Below are 25,672 nucleotides of genomic sequence, written 5' to 3' on the forward strand. Positions count from 1 at the left end.
CATTTCTAGGGTTTGTGCAACTCTGCAGATCGCAAAGCTGACCTTTTGCCCCCTTGCATGATGGTGTAATGCATAGAGGTGGCATTGTCTGTGTAGGGTGACCACCGTCACGTGAGGATAGGTTGAAAAGACTTCAGATCCCAAGAAAAGGCTCTGAGTTAGAGGACATTGATGTGGTGGTTTGATTCTTGTGCGGACCATGTATCCTTTGTCTGTTAGCTTCCGAGATGGGCTCCCCATCCAGACGAGGATGCATTTGTTCTGAGAAGAAGCGTGGCGTGGGGGCATGGAAAGTTCTGCTTTATTCTAGGTTCTGCTCCCATCGCCAATCTGGTGGAAAGGAACTGGCAGGTGCACAATGTCCAGTTCAGTTCTCAGAAAGAAAAGGTGCATGCTTTTTGTTTGTCAGCTTGACCACTGATTTACCGTTGTGATGGAAAAAAGCTCTACCTTGTTGATGGTCTCCTTTGTTTGCCTGACCGCCTTGGTTGTGTGCATCCTTGACCTTGCTCTGATGAGCCAGTCGTTGAGGTCCTTCCACACCTGCTCTTCTTAGGTGCGCTGCCGCTGGGGCAAGACCTTTGGTGAAGACCCTAGATGCTGACCCTAGGCCAAAGGAAGCACCCGGAAATGAAAGTTCTTGTTTAACACTGTAAACCTGAGGTAGCACCTAGCACCAGATGAATGGGTACTTAAATTAAAACAGCTCATCACCAAGTAACTGTTGGCTGTTGAAGGGAATGTGGAAGATTTGCACCTGTACTTCATGCCTGAAGTTGAAGTCTTCATGCATGTTTGGAATCGGAGGACCGCTCCGTGAGCTAACTCTCTGAGCCTAGAAGCAGCCGCATCCCCTGCCGAGCAGATTGTATCATGTGATCGGGAGCTGTTTCTTCGTTTTGAATGATGGCATAAGCCTCGTTTTGAAATTCAGCTGGCAGTTGCCCCATGAACTTGGACCTCTTGTCCCACCCTCTGTCATATCTCGCTGTTAGACGAGAAGTGACACCCAAACAGGGACTTGAACCCTAGACACTCAGATAAAAAATCTGATGCTGTACTGACTGAGGTATCTGGGCTCTGGGAAAGCAAGCAAGGGCATTGGCTGTTGTAATAGACAATGATGCTGAAGCTGAAACTTTGCTGTCTACAGCCTCAAGGTTCCTGCTTTCTTTGCAGGCAGTGGTGAAGCAGGATTTGTGTTTCTTCCTGGCAGCCACAGTGGTGACTGGATCAGGTTTCAGGTGTCCCTGCAATATAGTGGTGTGTCATCTGGGGTCTTGTATTGTATTTGTGGCCTGGCCACTGTGGGGGTATGGTGTGGGGGTATGGTTATAGCAGTAAACCGTCCCCTTTCTTTTGACTCTATACCGATACAGCCCTGACTTATTCTCTGCAAACAATACTTGGAGATGAAACATTGCTGCAGTCTTGCAATTTGAATGGAATGAAGAGCTTCCATGGGAGTCATGCCGCTTTTGCTTCTCAATGACATACTCCTCCCATAGGTAGGTGTCCAGTTGGGGTGAGTTTGGAGGAATCTCCACCTTTTCAGGCTTGTCTGTTTGTGTTTCGGGTTCCGAAAAAAAGGGATCATGAAATAGGTTCCTGGCAGTCAGACACCGTAAAGAAGGTGCTCTTAATGACCGTTTTTGGGAGAGACTTCCATGTGTTCACGGTGGCCCAGGCAGAGCCCCTTGACTGACTGCTGATGATATGCTTGTCATCACCAGTGGTGGCAGCCAAGCGCATCCTTTGCCTTTGGAGTTTATTCATGGTGCTTCTAGAGGGTGGTGCTCCTTGGGTACAGACTGTGACCTGTCCTTTTTCTTTTTTTCTTTTTTAGTCAGAACTTTTGTCTTGCAGAATTATGTTAGGAAGTTTACCCATTTCCATGATGGGGGGACAGGTTAGCATTCGAAAATGAGACCTATGGCACTGACAGAGTATGTTTACGACTCTGTTCCGTGGAGTCGTGGACGAACAGCCCTTAGACAGTGTTTCACCCCCGTCAACTATGCCTTTCCCGTCGATTGTTTACCAACCGTCGCGATGTAGTCGTGGACGAGGGCTCCTGTTGACGAGGACTTCGGGTTAGCCATAGACAGGGATCCTCCAGTCGACGGGGGCAGATTAGCCATGGACAGGGATCCTCCCATTGACGAGGATTGCCATGAACGGCGGATCCTCCTTTTGACGTTGACCTCCTCCCCTCCATCGACGAGAACTTCGGTTAGCCATGGACGGGGATCCTCCCGTCAATGGGGACAGATTTGCAGTGGACGGGGATCCTCCCATTGACGAGGACTCCTCCCTCCCGTTGATGAGAACTTCCGGTTAGTCGTGGATGGGGAGGACCTTCCTAGACGGAGACCGGCCGTGTTTCCTTGATAGGCTCCTCGTGGACGAGGCACTAGTCGATGTCAATTAGCCATTGACGACAGGGCCATGGACGTTGATATGCCCGTCGAAGAGTGCCTCGTGGACGAGGAGGTTTTACCTGTGAATTATGATGTTATTTCAGCAAAACCTGGAGTGCTTTTGGATATTTCCGAGGCATCATTTACTCCTTTTGTGGCTGCATCTTCTTAAGCAGGCGGTGCTGTCCCCTTTTTTACTGAAGAATCTCTTCTCTTGGAACCTTGCTTCTTAGGGTTTTACTGAGGAAGCTCTTCTCTTGGAAGCATGTTTCTCAGGGGTCCTGTGGGAGTGACAGGAGCTATGCATCTGATGAATGACACTCACTCTCCAGAGAAGGAGTTTCCTGTGCCTGTCCTGTAGGGTCTTCTGAGAAAGGTTTGACCAAAGTGACATTCTTGAATGTCATGAAGGTAAAGACAGATATGCACTCCCGAAGACGTTTCTCATGAAGACAAACCTTATGGAGCACCTGGGGCAAAAGAGGTTTTCATTAGGAAGGGCCTTTATAGCCTGAAACCCCTGTTGCCATGAGGGGCCAGTTTTTAGGATTTTCCCGCAATGATTTATAGGTGAAGACTAACGTTTCCAGTACTGCAAAACACAGTATGTGTAGAGCAGAAGACACTCTCTCTGCTAGTGAAATATTTACTTGAAAAAAGACAAGGAAAAAACTGTATAATAAGACAAAGCTTAGGAGAGCTGTGGAGGATTCCCTAGTCACTAGACCGCGGTGAAGAATCTGAAGATGCTGTTATACAATGCCTTCCTGTGTATGTGTTGAGCTGGTGATGTCATGTGGAGTGTTGCCTTGTGAATGTCACAATGTTTACCCAAGGGTTCCACGCTCAGGCAGTTAGAGCTCCCCAGCCTGGTTAATGGGAGCTAGTGTTATGTCCTGTCCACTTATGCCCTTACCTTCTGCAACTGTATCTTAAGTACTTGTTAATAAACCCTTGTTGTAACCTAAGTAAGCCTGGAAGTCACTTTACTACTATGGTGACGAGTTGATCTTAAAGAAGAAGAACCCAAGTGCAATTAAGAGAAGAAAGGTGAAGTTGATGAAGCCTGCTGCGGTGGTGCAGAAATAAAGAAGGACAAGAAGATGCCCCAGGACAAGTAAGACCCATCACCAAGGGAACCTAAGGGGGGGGATGAGAGCACCATGACTGGAGGGATAAGCTGCCCATGTAATGAGGAAGGGAAGCTGTGTCCAGGGGCTGGAGAGGGAAGCTGCCTCGTAAAAAGGAGAAGGGAGGCTGCCACAAAACCTGGAAAAAGGGAAGCTGCGTCCATAACCTGAGAAAAGAGGGGGCAGTCCCATAATGTGGGGAAAGGGAAGCTGTCCCATAAATTGTAAAAGGAGAAGCTGCACCCATAAACTGAGGAAGGGTGAGGTCCCATATGCTGGAGAGGGAAGATGTCCCCATTATCTGCGGAAAGGAGGCTGTCCCCTAAAAAGTGTGAAAGGGAAAATTGTGCTCATCAGTTGAAGAGGATAAACTGTGAACATTAGCTAAGTGCTCGGGCAAGGCAGAGAACTTCCCAAGGTATAAAGATGGCCAGATGTGTGCATTGTGCGTTAAACCCTTGGTAAAATGAGGAAAAGAAGTAACGGTCCCATACCGTTGTATGCAGCGTTTGAAATGCCAGAGTTCTGCGAAGTGCTGTGGCCTGTGTGGGAATGGTGACGTCACAGGAGGCACTTGAGTCTTGGCAATCCGTTGGAACACTTAGGTGTGTGTTCCAATAAAGAAATGTTACTTTCCGCAGTTTGATACGCATCAAAGGCGTAACTGAAAATGAAGGGCACAGTAAGCTTGGAGAAGTATGGAGTGATCAAAGTAAAGGACCCTAGGACGTGCGTCGACGTGCCTAGGAGACAGCGCTGAGGGGAGCCTGGCTCCATGTTACTTGAACGCGGAAACCGTAATGGCCCTAAAAGAGGTAACGCCTCTGTAGGATGATGGCAGTTTGGAGGGCTTGGGTGGCACTAAAGGGAAAGAAACGCCTATGTTCTGGTGTAGATGTTCCAAGCAGACTTGGCGATCTAAAGATATTGCACGCCTCGTAATAGAGGGAAGCGGCCACGCTTCTGGTGGTGTGTTCACCGCAACTGTGCCTGTAGGTTTGGAAGAGAATGGTCGTAAGAGCAGCTAGCAATGCCACCCAAAGTGACAAGGATTTTGTTTCAAAAGTAAAGATGAATATGAAGCGGTCCATACCTTCATGTATCCTTTTGTAGAAGCTGAGTGGGGTTGGGGGTATGTGGACTGCAAATAATGGTGTAAGATGCACTGCGCATTAAATACTGTTTGATAGGCATTTTCTTATGTCAAAGGTTGATTAGATGTAATTTTTGAGGAGTTGCAGCAGTTATGTTGCCACGATGCGACATGGACTCTTAGGCTCTTGGTGAAGCGTTATGGTTGCCATTAACGCAACATGTATGTGTAAACTTCGATAGTGACAATTTGGTTAAGGGGGAGTAACGCCTAAAAGACTGTAATGTTAATATTACTGAAGAATATGGTAAATGCAAATCGGGATGTGGGCGTTTACTAGCAGTTGAGCTGCAAACATGAATACAGATGGATGTGAGTTGATAATAAGTGAGTCACGTGTGAAGACTATATATAACATTTTGAGGATTTTCAGATGTTACGTTGATATAAAGCAACATGGACTTTTAGGTTTGGTGCACGTTTTACAGCCTTTAATTGGGCATGGCCTTTTAGGAAAAATAAGCATAAAGTTTAAGAAGTCTGGAAAAGTTCTGGGAAATGTTTTAACGTTCTCAATCTGTAATATGTTGCTAAAGTAAGTAAGTTCAGAGTTGGTCAGTGTGAGTTGTGTTTGTGTGAGGCAGCGCCTCCAGTATTTAGTGTTAGTGTATTGAGTGTGGTAGGGTGTGCCACAGCGTGCTGGGTGGTAGCGCCTGCAGTTTTTGTATGAGTGTGGTAGTGTGTGCCACAGAGGTCTGGGTGGTAGCACCTCTAGTAGTGAAAGGTGAATGTGGAGAGTGTGTGACGTGAAGATGGGGGGAGTTTAGTGTGCTGCATTGTTTCCGGATGGTAGTGCATCTTATGTGACCATTTCAGTACGTTAGAGTTGTGAGTGTGGTCAGGAACACCACAGAGGTTTCTGGGAGGTAGCGCCTCCAAGTATAGGATAAAGGTTTTATGTTAGTTTCCTCGTCGTTCCAATCTGACTATTTGTGTGTAAAATGAAAGGTCTATCTTGAATGTCCTTTCTTGTGAGGTCTGGAACAATCAGCATCACACGATGTTCGTTGAAGAGAAGTGTTAGTTGGTGGAAAGTGTTATCTCTCTTTGAGTGAGGTTGAGGACATATGGCTTCCACTTGCCCGTGTTCTCTGCAAGGAAGTTTGCGCTGCCCCATCTCTATCAACACATCTTTGGTGACGTCTACGTGCGGCGCGGATCAGTTTTCGTGTGAATGAGCAGTGTGTGACATGATTCCCCATGTGTGGTGACATTCGTAAAGATGGGAGATGTGTTGTGTTGTGCTCCATGGTGTACCTGTGTGTGTGTGTGTGTGTGTGTGTGTGCTATGATTAGTAAGTGAAGGACATTTGTCATATAGTGCCTTCCTGTGTATGTGTTGAGCTGGTGTTTTCATGTGGAGTGTTGCCTTGTGAATGTCAGAATGTTTACCCAAGGGTTCCAAGCTCAGGCAGTTAGAGCTCCCCAGCCTGGGTGATGAGAGCCAGTGTTATGTCCTGTCCACTTATGTCCTTACCTTCTGTAACTTTAACTTAAGTACTTGTTAATAAACCCTTGTTGTAACCTAAATAAGCCTGGAAGTCACTTTACTACAGATGGCTGCCTGGTTGGAGGTTAAGCCCTGCCACCTCATTGGTTGGGGCCATAAAGGACCAAAGTGAGATGGAGGGACTACATAAGTGAATGTCTTATTAGACATAATGGCCAATCCTTATTGACTTTTCCTATGGGAAAAATGTATATATATATATTTATTTTTAAATTACCAAGGATTCTCAGTCTGACGACGGGGAATATTCAAGCATGTGGATCTATGAAAGATCCAGTGCTGGAGAAATACTGTTTACATCATTGCTGTTTGTGTAATTGTTCAAACTACCCAACACTCCAAGAGTAAAAACTACTGTTTTCTGGAATCAGAAAATTTGAAAGGAATTGGAGATGCAACTAAAGAGAAGTCAGCATGAGACGGAATAAGGCAAGATACATATATGAACTTAAAGCAATTGAAAAAGGCCTCAACAAAGAAGCAGAGCTTAGTATTATTTTAGACAAGATGCTAGTAATTTAACTGATTTTGAATTATGATGAATATAGTAGCATTGTGTGATTATGAAGTTGACCTGCTTTTGATTCCTGCCCCCATTGTGACTGCCCGGGTGCTTTCAGAAGGGCATAGCCTGATCCTTTGCAGAGGATGGAATTGTCATCTACCCAGCTTAGCTTTTGAATAATTATAGCTTTTGAATAATGATCATGTACTCAATTCAAGAAGCTCTGTATCACTAGATTTGGGTGATTCAAGCATTAAATATCAGCATTTAAACCACAACATTACCAGGGACTATTTGAGTTTGTAGGTACTATACATAATTTGTATCGCTCAATTGTAATTTGGGACTAATCCAAGGCTAAGTGTCCCAGAAAGGTGTCACCAGTTCGTATCCTAACAATATGCATAGGATTCTTTATTCTCCAATAACATTGAGAACTATCTTTGATATGCTATATAAAATATTCCTATATGTTGTCATTAATCCACATATGATCAGTATGAATAGAACTACACTACCTCCATTAATAGTGAGACCCATTTTGAACTTGACACAACTTTACCAGATTTTGCCATATGCTCTATCTGCTTTCCACAACTAATAATAATAATACTATTGTCTCATAGAATTTAGAGATTTACAGGAATTCAGGTATCACTTCATCATGAAGTAATAGATACAGGCACTTCATAGCGCATGAGACAATATTAAATGCAAGGGCACTAAGATGGTGCCCGCTGATCGTAGCAAGGAAGAGCACATACAATGAGAGTCCTTTCGCACTCCCCATTATACACGTCCCCATGACAACCCAAAAAGATATATATCATGTGCTTGTGTCAAGCGCGCTTGTATAATGAGGAAGAGACACTGGGAAACCGGACTGTCCATCAGATAGGTATTGTGGGATGTATTTACCCATGCATCAGAGCCCTACCTCAAAACTGTGCAGTACTGACATGGAAAACATCATGATGGCCAGAGCTTCCCAGAAAATGCCCAGGGAAGTGCATGAAGAATAGGCTGCCACCCATTTTTGCCAATGTTATGGGCACAGAAGGGCACTGCCTAAAAACCCCATTGGACTACCCACACAGTAGCCTGAAACCATTGGGAATGGAAATGCTGATTGCCAAAAGCCACCTAGAACTGTTGGGAATTCATTTTCTTAAATCCCCAAAAGGGGTGCAGTACCAGTACTCACCACTATCCAAAAGCCGGCGTTTTAAAACCACCAGCTTTTGTAGAAAACTGAATAAATGAACCCAAAACATGCCAAAGAAAGACATTTTAAGAGGTGGATCCAATGTAAGGTTATATTCTGAAATGACTTGAAGGTTTATAACAAGACTGGCTGAGCTGTGGATTTCAGCAGTTTAAGTAAATTTGGACTGAAAGACACTACAAATCTAAATGTTTAAAAGAAATGAGTGACCTACTTTGAGTGTCACATAGGTTACAATTGTTTAAATGTCATAGTTTTAAACTTAGAATCAGCATCCTAGCTGCATATGTAAACATTGTCTTGACTTAAACTGGGTAACAAAAAGTGACATTTTATCTGAAACCTGGCTTAAGGAACTGAATTCTGCCTGGCAACTACCCCCATCAGGAGTGAAACTTGAGTCACAGCTGTGTTCCCAGGCCTATCTGCCTTTTGCTGGCCACACTAAGGATATGCCATCTCTCTGATAATTGAATTAAGGGGAGCCCCCACTGAATACAGGAGCTCTGAACAAAGCCCTGTCCTGACTCAGGCAAATGTTTTATTGGCGGCAGTCGTAAATGGAGCTTCCTCCTGGAAGTAAAGGGGAGGAGCACTGCCTGTGAGAGCAAGCTGGCTTGGCAGAACTGGAAAAACCAGAAATTCAACCTTGTGCTGGGGGAAAACCACACCCCTTTGGGGCCAGAACATAACTCTAAAAAGATGAATTACTCGTAGTACGGACTTGTGAAAATTATTTAAATGACACCATAATTCTTGTGATTTTTCTGCCCACATTTTAAGAGGTTTTTAGAACCGGTGGCATGTTCAGGGGGGTTTTAGCGGAAAAGAGGATATTACTCAAAATGTGTGCATGTGAAAAATCTGACACTTCATCAACTAATGTCCATACTCCTTGCGCACATGTGTGTAAATTTGGGGTAATGTCCGGTATTGCAAACCAGTTAAAAAGTGCAAAATATTGCCATTTCTGAATGCAAGCTCCCAGGAAGAGCAGAGTTTGAACAGGGTATACCTCCTGTGATATGTGAGGGGTGCATATGATTTTAAAACAATATGTACCTCTGCAAATATGTATTTGGTTCAAATCTAGATTTGTGTGTAAGTTGACAGGAGGAGTGGACTTTCTGCAGGCTGTAAAATGACATCACTCTGACACAACTTAGCTCCCCCAATCAGGGGAGAAATGAAAGCTTGGCCAATGATAAGTGGAGAGGGGTAGGGTCTAGTGATGCTGCACACACACCCATAAAAAAAACACATAAAATCAGACAGACAGGACAGATAGGGACCTTCAAATCCATTTGCTGCGGGACGCTCTGCTGGAAAATCCATACTTTACCTCCATCAATCTCTAGAGAAAGCTGTGCAGAAAGATCCAGACTTTAAATCCCTCAATCTTCAGAATCCAGAGAGAGAGCAGACCCAGATCACTGTGAAGTGCAGAGACCAGAGTCCAGTCTAAAACCTGACCAGATCCGTGGCGAGGCCCATTCTAATTCAAGAATATAGTGTGAGTACCTAGCAAGACTGTGCAGAACCAATCTCTTAGTTAAAATAATATAATTCAATCCTATTTTAATCTAAGTAGAACTGCCTCCTAACTGTCACCTGTGAGTTGCTAGTTGCAAGCTGCACTTGTCTTTGTGAACTTTAAAATTTCAATCTGAAAAACGACCTTTATTTAATCGCTCATATCTCCGTGACCGTTTGTGCTAGAGACTTGCAGTAACTTTCCTCTGAAAGCTGAGAATCGTGGCTTTTCTACGAACCTAGAAGCGCATTCTTACCCCCTATAGTTTTGCCGCAATCGTGAAAAACGCACTCACGAATTTACCGCGATTTGCCAATTTCTCCACGTGTAAAAATCTGCTGTTGCTTGCCTTCCGTTGCAAAAATTCGTTTGCAACCTGACAACCATTATAGAGCATTGCTAAAGTGATCCTGAACTTATTCAAAGCATAGGTCACTCACCTAGAACCTCTAGAGGGAATTAAAAGCATTTTAGCATATTTTTCACTCCATTGCCAGCACATATAAAAGCATTTTGCCTGTGTTTAAAACTCCGATCTGTAGTCTAAGCTTGCTGGGGTGAATTGAATCACAGTTGATTGCATTTCTGAGAACTGTGTGCCTTCCTTCCATTTCCTTGCATTGCATAAAAGGGGGGGGGTGAATTGTCCAAGAAAGTGATTACATTGTCTTTTGCTGAAATCCTATCAAGTTATTTTCTGTACTGCATTTCATTCCACATTGCATCCATTTGAAACCATAAAAGTATTGTTGCTACCTTATCCATTTCATGTCAACTCCTTAGTGATTATAAAGAAGTGTGCTAGTGCCAGATTCTCCGTTGTTAATCTTTAGCATATCAGATTAAGTGTGATATTCAATTATTAATTATTAAAAAGTGTGATAGATATATATTGCTTTACTTCTCAAATAAACCTTTAAACTTGCAAAACAGAACTACTTCTTGGCTCAGTGGGGTCAGGGGGATTCCAAGGGAGGGGTGTTATATAGGGGTAGTCATCCAGAACGCATGAACTGGACATAAAGATATATCAATAAAGGTTTCCATTCAGTATCCCAGACTAGGCATTGACTTAGCTGTAGTGTTGAATTGAATCCTCTTACAAATTGGGGGCTCGTGCCGGATGTTTGGGTTAGATCTACCATTTGTGCAGATTAATACAGCGTGCCAGCTGACCAGATACACATATCCGGTCGGATCACCACGCTGTGTTACGCTGTAAAGCACTCGTCAAAGGAACGCTCTTAGGAAAAGGTCTGTTTTGCAAAAATAAAATACAAACTTCTGTAAGTCAGGACAGAGACCAATCTCTAGAATGACGACCTTAGTAGACATGAAAATAGCCAGAGAGCACCTCTTACATAAACTATTTGTGAGAGGTGAATGGACTGAACAGGGCCAGGATGCCTGGTTGCAGGCCATCACGCGACAGGTCACTGAAACAGGGTCAGACCTATGGAGAGATCAGGGTCCATTACATGTGGCCCTGAGTGAACTATATATGGCTCCTAAAGCCAAAGATGAACACAATAAGATTGCCAGGATAGCAGCATACCTGTACCTATATATTGGAGACATGCAGGATAAATGCACTGAAAGCCAAGATCTGGCAAATAGGCAACAGATGGCAGTAGAGAAGGCCCGATCTGATCTGGCCTCTTCTGAGCAGAGGCTGCAGAAGAGCCAAGCCAGGAGTCAGAAAATGATAGTAGGCAATATATCATTAAAATAAAAGAGGATATGGGCATCCTACAACAGGAAAAGACAGACCAGGATACCAGATTTCTGGCCCTGCAGAAGGAGCACCAAGACAGTTTGGAGTCCTTACTGCAGAACCAGAAAAAGTTGGAGCAACAGATCAATTTCAACAGGGCATGCGCGGAGCAGGTAGTCACCCTGCAAAGCCAGCTAGATAGAGAGAAAGAGGAGAGCAATAAACTGATTCTGAAAGACCTGGATACCCAGGCAGAGTTTGATGAGGAGCGCCAAAAAGCTGGTGCCTTTCAACGACAGAGGGACGACCTGGCAGCACAGATGCAGGCTCTTAGTCAGGAAAGGGATACCTTAGGCCAGGAAGTCTGCCACTTAAAAAAGGAAATTGAAGAAAATCACCTGGCCCTCCAGGGGCTGGGTGACCTCCAAAAAGAAAACCAGAACTTGGTAGAGCACACCAGAAGGGTGGAAGATGCTCTGGCAAGAAAGGAGCAGGCCAGTAGGGATGGGACTCAGGAGGTAAACCTCCTGCAGCAAAGACTGGCCCAGTTCTCCAGGACCAACCAGGAAGCACAGAGGGAAAATGAGGCCCTCTGTCAACACAATGATAGGCTCCAACAACAGGTAGCGATGCAGGAGAGACTGATAGAGTCTAGTAAGGCCTTGACTGAGGAACTGAAAGCACAAATGCAGGCTCTTGCATTGCAACAGGGAGCAGGGGCGGATAGAGATGAGGTCCGCTGGGAAAGAGAGACTCCTGACCATAACCTCAGGAGCCCTAACACCAGGGGCCTTCATCTCTCCCAGTCCCTGGACTCTACCACCCCCATGTCCCCTGGCGCACATGAGCACAGGGCCACAGGGATGGCAGATTACTATCCAGCTAAAAGTATGGGGCTCATAGGCCAGTACCACTCAGGAATGGAGGGGTGGGCATCCGGGTATGGGCACCCAAGTACAGTACAGTTCAGTGGGGAACCCCAGGAGAGTAGGCCCCTTAAGGGCATCCTGAAAACCTCTGCCCAGTTAGGTCAGTGGGGGGGTGCCCAGCAAATCCTGGCAGCAAGGAGGGATCTGAGGACTCCTCTGAGCACCACAGGAAACAGGAGACCAGGTCCCCACATTCTGCCAGCCATTCCCAGGCTCGCAGAATCCGGGAAAACCTGGAAGAACAGACAGGAACCTCTGGGAGCAGTGCCTCTGAGTCAGAGGATGAATGGACAAGGGTTACCCGAACCAAAAAGGCCAATAAGGCAAAAAGGGCCTTGCTTAAGGACCCCTTAAAGCAGATTAAGGCGATCAGGAGCGTCATCACGCCTTACCATAAGAACGCTAAGTATTCTGTTTGGGAGCACTTAGAGTTGTTTGAGCAAATGATGGAGACTTTCCATTTGAAGGACAGCCAAAGCTGTATTCAATATGTAAAGTGGACCTTCTCCCCGGAATACTCCAGTTTCTTTGCGGGGCTGGAGGACCAAAATCATTTAAGATGGTCCACCTATAAGGCGGCCATCTTGAAACATTTTTCCATTCATAGAAATCCTCAAGAGGCTCGCAAGGCAGCCTACAATTTGCAATGTGGGGAGGATCAGGCCCCACAAGAATTTGTGCAAGAACTGAAACGTGCTTTTGCGCAGACCACCAGAAGGGTGCGCACAGACAGTAGAGAATTCATTAATACATTTTTTCATGCCTTGCCCAAATACATAATGACACAGCTCGTGAGGGATTTTCACGAGAAAAGATCTTTAGACTGGGTCATTGAACAGGCTACCCGGATCTATGAGGTGCAGAAACCGGTAGAAAATAAAAATAATGCGCCCAAAAACCCCAAAGCCAACAACACCCCTGCTGCTGCCAAGGTGGCAGAGGTAAAGGTCACCCCTGTTTTAGAGTTGGAGATGGGGGGGCCTAAAAACCTACCTGCACCTAATAATGCTAGGCCCAGAAGGTCCTCGGGCCAGTCACAGACAGGGAGCCAGGGAGGCAGCCCCACAAATGGGGTCCCTCGCTCTCCTGATTATGTAAGTCCCCGTTACAAGGGAAATCGACCCATCCTGGGTTATGTGTGGACTCCTCCAGCCCAAGGGGGGGGATCCAGCCAAGCACCTAACCCAGGGAACTTCCCTCCCAACTTCTCACAGGAGGGCAGAAACTCACCAAACCCTGGGCAGAACTTCTTCCCCAGGTATCCACCCAACTTCCAGCCCCAAAATCCTCCATCCTTCTTTCCCCAATTCCCTGAGCCCAGACAACCTAATCCGGGAGAGGGGAGGCCAAGGGTGGAGGGGTACCCAAATCTTCCCAACCCGGGGTACTACCAGAGAAGGGATAGCTACCCTTCCCGGGATCAGCCCAGGGGAGAAAACAGGGCCCCGTATCAGCCTGAGCGGGTTTCCCAGTTAGAGCGCCAGGTTCAAAACATGGCGCGGGATCTGGGTCACATACTGAGGGCTCAGCAGAACCCTCAGATCGGCATGCCGGCGCAGAACGCACCCAACTCTGGACCTGGTGCTCCAGAACAATGACGGGGGCAGCACCCCGATAACTCACCGGTTCCCAGGGAGGAGGCACAAAGGGAAGGGGGGTGTAAAGCCTTGGAGGAAGCTTCCTTCCTCACTTGTAAACAGCCCCTGGAAACCCAGGAACCGGAAACAAAATCTCTTGCCCCTGAAAGTCTGCCTCCTAAGGAGCAGACGGGGGGTAGGAGAAACAAAAGACCCAAACAGACTCAGTTTGAGGAGGAGGTACAGGTCTTCCAATTTGAGGGAGAGGGATCCTCAGAGGATCCTGGGAAAAGGATCTTCTCCTTCAGAGAGGGGGGAACTCCTCCCAAAGAAAAATGGGTCCCTAGGGATGCAAATCCAGACTGGGGAGATGTGGAGACTGAGCTACCGCCGCCCACCATCTCATCCCAGAACCAACAGCAAGAAAATCCCCTGGTTCAAACCCATCCTGGTGACTGCCTCCAAAAAGGGGGGGGCGGCCCGGAACCGGAGCCAGGGGAACCCACAACGGCTCTGATCTCCAGTTGCCAACTTTTTCTTTCAGATTCCCAAGGCTCTCCACAGAATTCTGCCCAAATCTCTTCGCTAGCGATGTCCAAAACCAGAAAGTTAGCCCACCAGTTGTCCAAAAATGTGCATTATCTGTGCCCCCTTGAGGAGAAGGAGGGAAGATATTATGCCCCGGTACAAGTACAGGGGCAGGGTACGATTTCAGCGCTGGTGGACACGGGATCTCAGCCTACCCTTCTGTCCAGAAGGGCCTTTGATGAACTGAATGCAGGAAGGGGAGGGAATTACCAAATTCCTCTCACCTCTCTTCCTGGACAACTCCAGAACTTTGACGGGAAGGAAATTCCCGTCGAGGGGACGGAAGACTTGGACATTAAAATTGGGCGACACAAGTTGAAACACCCGGTCATAGTTGTGACCCCAGAGGGCACCCCTTGTTTACTAGGGAATGACCTCCTGAGAAGGTTGTCACCCCTAATAGATTGCGTAAACAAGGTCCTCTGGACCCAGACTAGCCGACCAATAAAATTAAAACGGAGTGTCAACCATGTTAGTTTAAACGGCACCTGCCACATGGTTGAACAAAAATCTGACCAAGTAGAATTTCACTTCCAGAATAGCCAAATTCCAGACGTGACAGTAATAGCAGTAGGACAACAGACTGGTGATGGAGGGTCCTCTCTATTTCTGAAAATCAACCTGCCTTCCAGTCTAAAGTGGTACTCCACGCTGGAAGGAAACACTCTGAGATTCTATACTAATCCACAATCAGAAACTCCCACTCCTATAGTCCAGAAAGATGTGAAATCAGCTCAGAGCCTGGCTGATATTCAGCAAATTGGAGAGCAGTTGTTCATCCCTGTCCAATTAAATGATGGGAAGGACTCTGTTCTCGCTCGAGTGTGTGTGAACAACGGTAAGAGCTTCATCAGCGAAGCCATGTTCCGCCAACTCCCAAAAGATCCAGCCATTCCCACATTCAAACTGATAGACAAATGGGAAATGGACCTGGAAGCGCCTAATTCCAAACATCTCCTGCCAAGCAGGTGTATGCTCAAAATCTCCATTGGCAACAAGAGCATAGTCCATAATTGTTGGGTCGTGCGAGACGTCCCTGCCGCCTTTTACTTAGGCAGTGACATTCTCAATCGCTTCGCCATTAGTTTGGACCTAATAAACTTCAAAGCTTGGTCCCGATTAGCGGATAATCCCATGGGCTTTGATGATCCAGAAAAAGCATTTAGGTCAGCTCAATTGCTACCTTATGCAGTTGAAATTCAGATTAAAGAGGAAGTCACCATCCCAGAAAGGACCCGACAATTCTCCCTGGAAGTGAAAGTTAAAAGAGGACAACATTTGAAAAACCCTGATGCTTACATACATCTAAATGCTTCTCTCCAACAGCAAGGGTTGGGGGTAAACCCAACACCATTAGTCAACATAGAACATGACACCATTCCAATAGAGGTGGATAACAGCGACTTAAAGAGTATTACTCTAGCCGCAGGCACCATTATTGGAATGGCGGTTGATGACCAACATTTTTCCATTGATCTTGGAAATGAACTGTTAGGGCCAATCCCCAAGGACTGTTTTGACAGTGACAGTGATGACAATACAACACCAGACAGGATTTTTACCCGGCATGGGGGGAACTTCCTGGTGTACACTTCCTGCCCCTATGGTAAGGAAGATGTGACTTGTGACTTCAGGAGGGATGAGGTGATTTTCCAGGTCCATGAGGGCTGCCTTTCCCACCTGAAGCCTCCGGTCCAAATCAGCACTCTGACCAGGGACTTCTCCACCCAGCTGGAGGAGGCCGCGGAGATAGCCAAACCAGAAGTCTTTCCAGGCTTCAGGCAGATGGTGGAAGAGAGAGTCAACCTAGCTGATGCCTGTGTGACTCTGGAACAAAAGCAAAAGTTGAAACAAGTTTTCTTGGATTTCCAAGATCTCTTTGCGGTAGACTCATATGACTGTGGCCGCACCGACATCCACACAACAACAATCCCCACGGACCCTGGCATGACTCTTGTGTTTGTGAAGCAATATCGCTTGCCTCTCGCATCAATGGAGTCCCTTACTGAAATAATTAAGAACCTTGAGTCCAGGGGAATAATCTGTCCCATCCACAGCACCTTCAATAATCCGGTGCTGGGAATATTAAAGCCAAACGGCCAGTGGAGACTCTGTGCTGACCTCAGGGAGCTCAACAAACGGGTCCATACTTCCCAATGGCCTCTGCCCTACATTGACCAAGGGCTGGCCCAGATCCAGGGGTCACAGGTATTCACAGCAATAGACCTGACCAATGGATACTGGACCGTGCCTATCAGTAGGGAGGACCAATACAAGCTGGCTTTTACCTTTGGGGGCCAGCAGTATACATGGACCCGGACTCCCTTCGGATACCTCAACTCCGGCAATGAATTCAACATTTTTCTACATAAGGCCATGCCCGACCTGGGTGCGAGGGGTAACCTGGCTTATGTAGATGATGTCCTCATCAAAAGTTCATCTGTGGAGGAACACATAGCGGAGATCTGTTATGTTCTGACCCAGTTGAGGGCCGCCGGAGCAAAACTTTCCTTTCAGAAAGCACAGTGGTGTAGAACCCGTGTTAATTTCTTGGGGCATGAGATTACTCCTCAGGGTCTCTGTCCCCAGGAAAAGAAAGTGGAAGCACTTCAGAAACTGAAAGACCCCACAACTCTGCGAGAACTAAGGAGCCTCCTTGGACTGACCAATTACAGCAGAAAGTTCATTGAGGGCTACGCAGAGATCACCAGACCCCTGATTATTCTCCTGAAGGGGGTGGTCAAGTGGGAATGGGGTCTAGAACAAGCCGAGGCAGTAAGACAACTCAAGAGAAGCCTCTCACAAGCGCCTTGCCTAGCTTACCCTGTCAGAAACAAGGAGTTCTTCCTGGAGACAGGGTTCTCTAATACGTGCTTGACGGCAGTATTATACCAAAAGCATGACAAGGTCAATAAAGTAATCTCCTATGCGAGCAAAACTTTATCCTCTGTGGAGGAAAAATTCAACGATTGTGAGAAGGCACTCCTGGCAACGGTGTGGGCATTGAAGAATTACCGCCCGTTTATCCAGGGGGAACACATCATAGTGGAGACTCCACACCAGCCTCTGCAATATCTCCAAAGTGATAGAATCCGGACCGGAAATGTGAGTAATTCCCGAATTACTTCCTGGATTCTGTCAATGCAAGGCTTTCCTGTGGAAATCAGATATGGCCAAAACAAGAAGAGTCCCCTCGCGCAAGGTCTGGCTGACTTGCATGATTGTGCCAGAGAAAACTGTCTCGAGGACGAAAGTCTAAAAATCAAGGACAACACGGAGGCATACCTTAATTCCCCACACAAAGTCTTTGAAGAAGACAAGTGTGAGGGAATGCCCACTGTGTATGTGGATGGATGCTCTTACCATGTTGACAACAACGGGGAGATAGAACTGGTGGCCGGCGTAGGGAATGCATGGGTGAATGAGTCCCCAGAACCCTCCGCTGGATACAAAGTTGGTCCCCGAAGTAGTCAGGTGGCAGAATTGATGGCTGTGCATCAGGCCATCCTCACTGCTGTCCAGCATCAACTCCACGAACTGGTCATAATCACAGATTCGGATTATGTACGGAACGGGTTCGTGGAGCACCTGGTTAATTGGAAAACCAGAGGCATGTTATGTGCTAACAACAAACCCTTGAAACATGGGAAGTTGATCCAAAACATTGATGATCTGGTCACCTCGAATGAGATGACCATCTATTGGAAAAAGATCAAGGGTCATTCCAAAGTAGAGGGACCAGACAAAGCTGGAAATGACTTAGCTGATCAGCTGGCCAAAACCGGGGCCATCCAAGGGGATCTAATTGAGATTGAGTCCTTGTTGGGGGAAATCCAGGTCACTGCTATCACTAGGTCCCAGACAAATGCTCACAACGACCTTTCAATTGCACAATGGAGTAAGGAGACCCCTGATGCTGATTTGATTACCGCTCAGAAGGGGGATCCAATTATTGGTAAGTTTTACCAGCACCTTGAGGACCCTGAGAACTTTCCCCTGACGGATACCGATTACATTGGGAAAGAGGACCTAAGGGTGTTGATGAAATGTCCAAAAATGTTCCGGATCCAAGACGGTTTGCTGGTAAGGAAATCCAAAGCTGGCCACGATCAGTGGGTGGTTCCTACCTCATTCCGAAGCCTGATGTTAAGTCACGCCCATGATGCGGCCACCGCCGGTCATAGGGGGTTTCACACAACATTGGAAATCTTAAGAGAGGTTGCATACTGGCCACACATGGGGCAGGACCTTGACCAATACTTGAAGGGGTGTCTTGTGTGTGCACAATTTCAGCCATCATCCCTCACGCACCGTGCGCCTGTCCAAAAGAGGGGGATGACCCTGCCATGGTCAGATTTACAAATCGACTTCGTAGGCCCCGTGATTCGCTCGGCTAGGGGGAATAAGTACATGTTGACTGTGACATGCTTGTTTACCAAGTGGGTGGAATGTCTCCCAGCCCCAAATTGCAAGGCAGAAACCGCAGCTGCCCTGATGATTAACCATATCTTTTCCCGTTTTGGTCTACCTCAAAGGATTGAGTCAGACAGAGGTAGCCACTTCACCAGTGAAGTAATGACAAAGATGTGGGAGATACTGGGGGTCAAGAGAAAGCTACACATTGCTTACAGGCCAGCTTCTTCTGGAGCAGTGGAACGCTACAACCGAACCATTGTGAGCATCTTAAAAAAGTTTGTGGCAGATTCTGGGCCAAGTTGGGATATCCGATTACCTCTGGTCCTAATGGCCATCAGATCTACCCCTTCATCTGCAACCAAAATGTCACCATTTGAGTTGATGACTGGGCGCAAGATGGTGCTTCCGCAGCATTTGCTCTATAGGACCCAAGAGCAGACACTGATAAATGCCTCCACTACTCATGAGTATGTGGAGAATTTAAGGAAACACCTCCAACATGCTTTTGCTTACGCTCAGCGGAATCTAGAAAGATCGGCTGATAGCATGAAGACCCACTATGACCGGAAGACTTCCAGGAAGGAATATCAGGTGGGGGACCGGGTCTATCTATACAATTTCCAAAGAAACCAGGCAAAACAGCGGAAATTTTTGCCTACATGGAAGGGACCCTTTGAGATCATCGACAAGATCTCCCCTGTGGCCTACAAAATCCACATCCCCAAAGGTCCTTTGGCAGCGGGGGAAGACAAGTGGGTCCACATAAACCAGTTGAAATGTTGCCATCCCAGGCACACTCTGCAACAACTGGAGGAATCCTCTGGAATCCTAGCGGGTACTGTCTCAGACTAATTCAGTTCCAACCATAAAACATACCACATCTAGTCTCTAAAATATTGTGATTTGCATGAAACTGTCTCTTAGTTATACTGTTCTTTTTTCAAAATAAGAATGTAATGTTTCGTTATGATGAAATGCATATGCTGCCCCACTATCTCAACAGTGGTGGAAATGTCCATGAATAGGTATTGCCGCTCTTCCTTTGTCGTCCTAGGAGAAAGAAAACCTGGAGACGGGCCAAGGAGGACGATCGGGAGACCGGGAGCAGAGACGCAATGGGCCCGGGGTACCGCCCAATATTCCCATCAGGACCGGCGAGGAGAACCGATCGATCAGTACCGGATGGAGGAAAAGATGCTGAACTGTGCCATCTACCGGAAGAAGATGAGAACTACATCCCAGATCTTGCGGGTCCCACCAGTGAAGGATCAGATGGCCACCGCAAGAAGGGGGGCTTGTGGGATGTATTTACCCATGCATCCGAGCCCTACCTCAAAACTGTGCAGTACTGACATGGAAAACATCATGATGGCCAGAGCTTCCCAGAAAATGCCCAGGGAAGTGCATGAAGAATAGGCTGCCACCCATTTTTGCCGATGTTATGGGCACAGAAGGGCACTGCCTAAAAACCCCATTGGACTACCCACACAGTAGCCTGAAACCATTGGGAATGGAAATGCTGTTTGCCAAAAGCCACCTAGAACTGTTGGGAATTCATTTTCTTAAATCCCAAAAAGGGGTGCAGTACCAGTACTCACCACTATCCAAAAGCCGGCGTTTTAAAACCACCAGATTTTGTAGAAAACTGAATAAATGAACCCAAAACATGCCAAAGAAAGACATTTTAAGAGGTGGATCCAATGTAAGGTTATATTCTGAAGTGACTTGAAGGTTTATAACAAGACTGGCCGAGCTGTGGATTTCAGCAGTTTAAGTAAATTTGGACTGAAAGACACTACAAATCTAAATGTTTAAAAGAAATGAGTGACCTACTTTGAGTGTCACATAGGTTGCAATTGTTTAAATGTCATAGTTTTAAACTTAGAATCAGCATCCTAGCTGCATATGTAAACATTGTCTTGACTTAAACTGGGTAACAAAAAGTGACATTTTATCTGAAACCTGGCTTAAGGAACTGAATTCTGCCTGGCAACTACCCCCATCAGGAGTGAAACTTGAGTCACAGCTGTGTTCCCAGGCCTATCTGCCTTTTGCTGGCCACACTAAGGATATGCCATCTCTCTGATAATTGAATTAAGGGGAGCCCCCACAGAATACAGGAGCTCTGAACAAAGCCCTGTCCTGACTCAGGCAAATGTTTTATTGGCGGCAGTCGTAAATGGAGCTTCCTCCTGGAAGTAAAGGGGAGGAGCACTGCCTGTGAGAGCAAGCTGGCTTGGCAGAACTGGAAAAACCAGAAATTCAACCTTGTGCTGGGGGAAAACCACACCCCTTTGGGGCCAGAACATAACTCTAAAAAGATGAATAACTCGTAGTACGGACTTGTGAAAATTATTTAAATGACACCATAATTCTTGTGATTTTTCTGCCCACATTTTAAGAGGTTTTTAGAACCGGTGGCATGTTCAGGGGGGTTTTAGCGGAAAAGAGGATATTACTCAAAATGTGTGCATGTGAAAAATCTGACACTTCATCAACTAATGTCCATACTCCTTGCGCACATGTGTGTAAATTTGGGGTAATGTCCGGTATTGCAAACCAGTTAAAAAGTGCAAAATATTGCCATTTCTGAATGCAAGCTCCCAGGAAGAGCAGAGTTTGAACAGGGTATACCTCCTGTGATATGTGAGGGGTGCATATGATTTTAAAACAATATGTACCTCTGCAAATATGTATTTGGTTCAAATCTAGATTTGTGTGTAAGTTGACAGGAGGAGTGGACTTTCTGCAGGCTGTAAAATGACATCACTCTGACACAATTTAGCTCCCCCAATCAGGGGAGAAATGAAAGCTTGGCCAATGATAAGTGGAGAGGGGTAGGGTCTAGTGATGCTGCACACACACCGATAAAAAAAACCACATAAAAGCAGACAGACAGGACAGATAGGGACCTTCAAATCCATTTGCTGCGGGACGCTCTGCTGGAAAATCCATACTTTACCTCCATCAATCTCTAGAGAAAGCTGTGCAGAAAGATCCAGACTTTAAATCCCTCAATCTTCAGAATCCAGAGAGAGAGCAGACCCAGATCACTGTGAAGTGCAGAGACCAGAGTCCAGTCTAAAACCTGACCAGATCCGTGGCGAGGCCCATTCTAATTCAAGAATATAGTGTGAGTACCTAGCAAGACTGTGCAGAACCAATCTCTTAGTTAAAATAATATAATTCAATCCTATTTTAATCTAAGTAGAACTGCCTCCTAACTGTCACCTGTGAGTTGCTAGTTGCAAGCTGCACTTGTCTTTGTGAACTTTAAAATTTCAATCTGAAAAACGACCTTTATTTAATCGCTCATATCTCCGTGACCGTTTGTGCTAGAGACTTGCAGTAACTTTCCTCTGAAAGCTGAGAATCGTGGCTATTCTACGAACCTAGAACCGCATTCCTACCCCCTATAGTTTTGCCGCAATCGTGAAAAACGCACTCACGAATTTACCGCGATTTGCCAATTTCTCCACGTGTGAAAATCTGCTGTTGCTTGCCTTCCGTTGCAAAAATTCGTTTGCAACCTGACAACCATTATAGAGCATTGCTAAAGTGATCCTGAACTTATTCAAAGCATAGGTCACTCACCTAGAACCTCTAGAGGGAATTAAAAGCATTTTAGCATATTTTTCACTCCATTGCCAGCACATATAAAAGCATTTTGCCTGTGTTTAAAACTCCCATCTGCAGTCTAAGCTTGCTGGGGTGAACTGAATCACAGTTGATTGCATTTCTGAGAACTGTGTGCCTTCCTTCCATTTCCTTGCATTGCATAAAAGGGGGGGGGGTGAATTGTCCAAGAAAGTGATTACATTGTCTTTTGCTGAAATCCTTTCAAGTTATTTTCTGTACTGCATTTCATTCCACATTGCATCCATTTGAAACCATAAAAGTATTGTTGCTACCTTATCCATTTCATGTCAACTCCTTAGTGATTATAAAGAAGTGTGCTAGTGCCAGATTCTCCGTTGTTAATCTTTAGCATATCAGATTAAGTGTGATATTCAATTATTAATTATTAAAAAGTGTGATAGATATATATTGCTTTACTTCTCAAATAAACCTTTAAACTTGCAAAACAGAACTACTTCTTGGCTCAGTGGGGTCAGGGGGATTCCAAGGGAGGGGTGTTATATAGGGGTAGTCATCCAGAACGCATGAACTGGACATAAAGATATATAAATAAGGGTTTCCATTCAGTATCCCAGACTAGGCATTGACTTAGCTGTAGTGTTGAATTGAATCCTCTTACAGTATGCAAATGTGACAAGGCTTAGATCTTCTAAGCATAGCTTGGAATTATAAATTTTTTGCATGAACACGCTTTTTTCTGTATGCAATGTATGATAAATTTAAAGTGAGTTGTTTACAAAACCAGCGTGAAATAACGCTGCTGCACAGGTTTTAGTTCATATTATACACATTTATATCTTTTCAGCTCAACGTTATCAGGCGTATGAGCCATGGACTGTCTACTTGCTATAATTGGACACATAACTACACGCACTGAACAGTACCTCATGGGTCCACTTCGATAACAAGAGATACGCAAATGATAATAAGCGCATTAACGATTTGTTTCCCAAATAAGAAATACACAAATAAAACTAAATGCTCATCACTTAGGCAAACACACATGTGAGTCACATAAATCAACTATGGTAGCTTCCTTAGAACCCAGTTTACAAGTAATTTAGCATATTGAAAACATGGGAACTTTTCTTATTTTTCGTGCAGCAGAGCAATCTTCAGAAGCTATCTACCAATCTGAAGACATTTCCGACTCTTGATGCATTAACATGGCATCTCCCAAAATATGGTTAGTACAACTTGCATCCTATTCAACACTTGGATATTTTATAGGGATCTTAGATGGAGAAGGTTAGAACACAAAGCTTAAAGCTAAAGATGCACCTTCACTGTTAATAATGTGTCATGTTTAAATTTAAGGTGTGCTTACCCACCTTAGGTAGCACTCGGACACAGCACGTCTATGGGGAATCACAATGAAAGCAACTTTTTTCACCACTGACGTGAATTGTACATGTAAGGTTATTAAACCGATCATTAGTGAATGTTCACAGAATAAGTGAATACCCCTATCTAATATTTGCTTTTTCATGTTCTTTGTTTGTCCTTCCCTCATGTTCACATTAATATATATTTATGATGACATAACGCATTGACAATTTATTTTCGAATGCTTAATCATCCATAAAGATTTAATTTTTCCATCACAATGTGGTGTGTGATTATGTTAACGGCAGTTTTAAAGTTACTGGCAGATGACAATAACATCGATCATGTAGAAATTACACACGGTACTGACATCACTCATAAGAAATATTGTTATGATTGTTTATGAAGAGCTATATCATTTATACTCAGAGCCCTGAAGAAGAGAAGCAGTTCGAGAAACACGTGTCGGCTCAGTGTACGTCGGCTTAGACTTATTGTAAATTGGATCAGTTCACTTCAGGTTCATAAGATTCACACATGAATCAATACATTTTGTTATCACATGTATATTTATTTTGACAGTGTATTCTGTATGACAGACCATTTCATCCACACCACCACGATAACAGGAGGTTGAGCGCATTAGAAACTTGAAGACATAAAGTTCATAGGAAGAGTACAATTGAGCAATGGATCGGGCGGTCCAGCACAACATTACCTTTGTGGGTGTGGTTTGGCTATGGGTCTTGGCAGCTTACAGTTAAGGTATTTTGAAATGTTTGTTAACTCCGTAGAGTTGGTTAGACTGTACAATACATATGAACATTTTGAGATATGTGGGTATAGATATAGATATAGATGTCCTGCTGTCGTTTGAAGTACTGTTTCACAGTAAAAGTATTAGCTTGCATTTAAAATATAATTAATGTAAAGATTACATATACTCATCACAGTCATGCATTGTGTGACATACTTTACTTTTCTGAAGGGAAAACCCCTATTTTTGGTTTAAAAAATGCATGTCGTGTATTTAAATATAAAAGTGATTGCTTAACACAAGTGTACGTGTGTATTGATTAGAAAGAACTCCAAAGATATTGTGAAGTGTCACCAATGAAACCAATTAGGTTTTGGCTGTTTTGCATATTAAAGATCATTTTGGGAAGATAAGAATGACCAAAGAGTGTTATATCTGATATATATGTCTGTGAGAATTGTATGACTGAATCACTAAATACCTAAAGCACAAGGGGTTTGGTATGCATTTCCTTTAAAAAAAAATGTCATCCTAACAATAAAGCGTTTGTAAATATCAAGCATAGATAGAAGTTGGCCACCAAGCAATTTAGCTGTCAGAGTGGAATGACTACTAACAGCTCAGAATTACTCACAGTGTTGTTGATTGGGCAAACAATATTGGCTTTATATTTAAATATTGACAAGCAGTAAATTGAAAATAAAATGCAGCTTCTCTGGCAATCTGCTTCCCTGGGCCTAGTAGGCTGTGTTGTAAATATGTCTATGGTTATGAAACCAGTCTTTAGAGAAATGGCTATGTTCCCGGGGCATGTCTTCCTCTTGGTTCGGAGTATGCCAGTCCGCTCTGCTGTTCAGGTTGAATCCTCACACCTACCCTTTCAGATACATCCAATGCCATGCAATGCCTTACATTTACAATACAAATCCCTAGCCTAACAATGCCCAATCGACCACTACAATGTTGCTGACCCCTTCCAATCGTGTCTACTGGAGGCTACCCAGGGATCTGTAGCCTTATTTGTAAAGACACTTTCCCAGTGACTACGCTTTCAAGCAGTAACTTCCTCTACATGGTGGTCTCTAAAACTAGAACTCTGCTGCATACTGTATGCAAATCTGGCTCCATGAACAGAAGATGAGAAGAACATTTACCAAATATCCCTTATGACTCCACTGCACGTATCCTTTATGACTTGTACTTCCTCTCCTCAGCTCCATTTAGCCAATACCTGATAACCTCGCATTTG

The 25,672-nt window shown here is 45.0% G+C and overlaps 1 protein-coding gene across 4 annotated transcripts in view; it reads right to left on the reverse strand.

The window, feature by feature from the left end:
* ALLC (allantoicase) overlaps positions 1-25,672 on the reverse strand; it is a 729,391-nt gene that overhangs the window by 173,902 nt on the left and 529,817 nt on the right. The window lies entirely within an intron of this gene.

This window comes from Ambystoma mexicanum, chromosome 4p (genome assembly GCF_040938575.1).
Source record: "Ambystoma mexicanum isolate Mex_15411 chromosome 4p, UKY_AmexF1_1, whole genome shotgun sequence".
In the NCBI taxonomy this organism is placed as follows: domain Eukaryota; kingdom Metazoa; phylum Chordata; class Amphibia; order Caudata; family Ambystomatidae; genus Ambystoma; species Ambystoma mexicanum.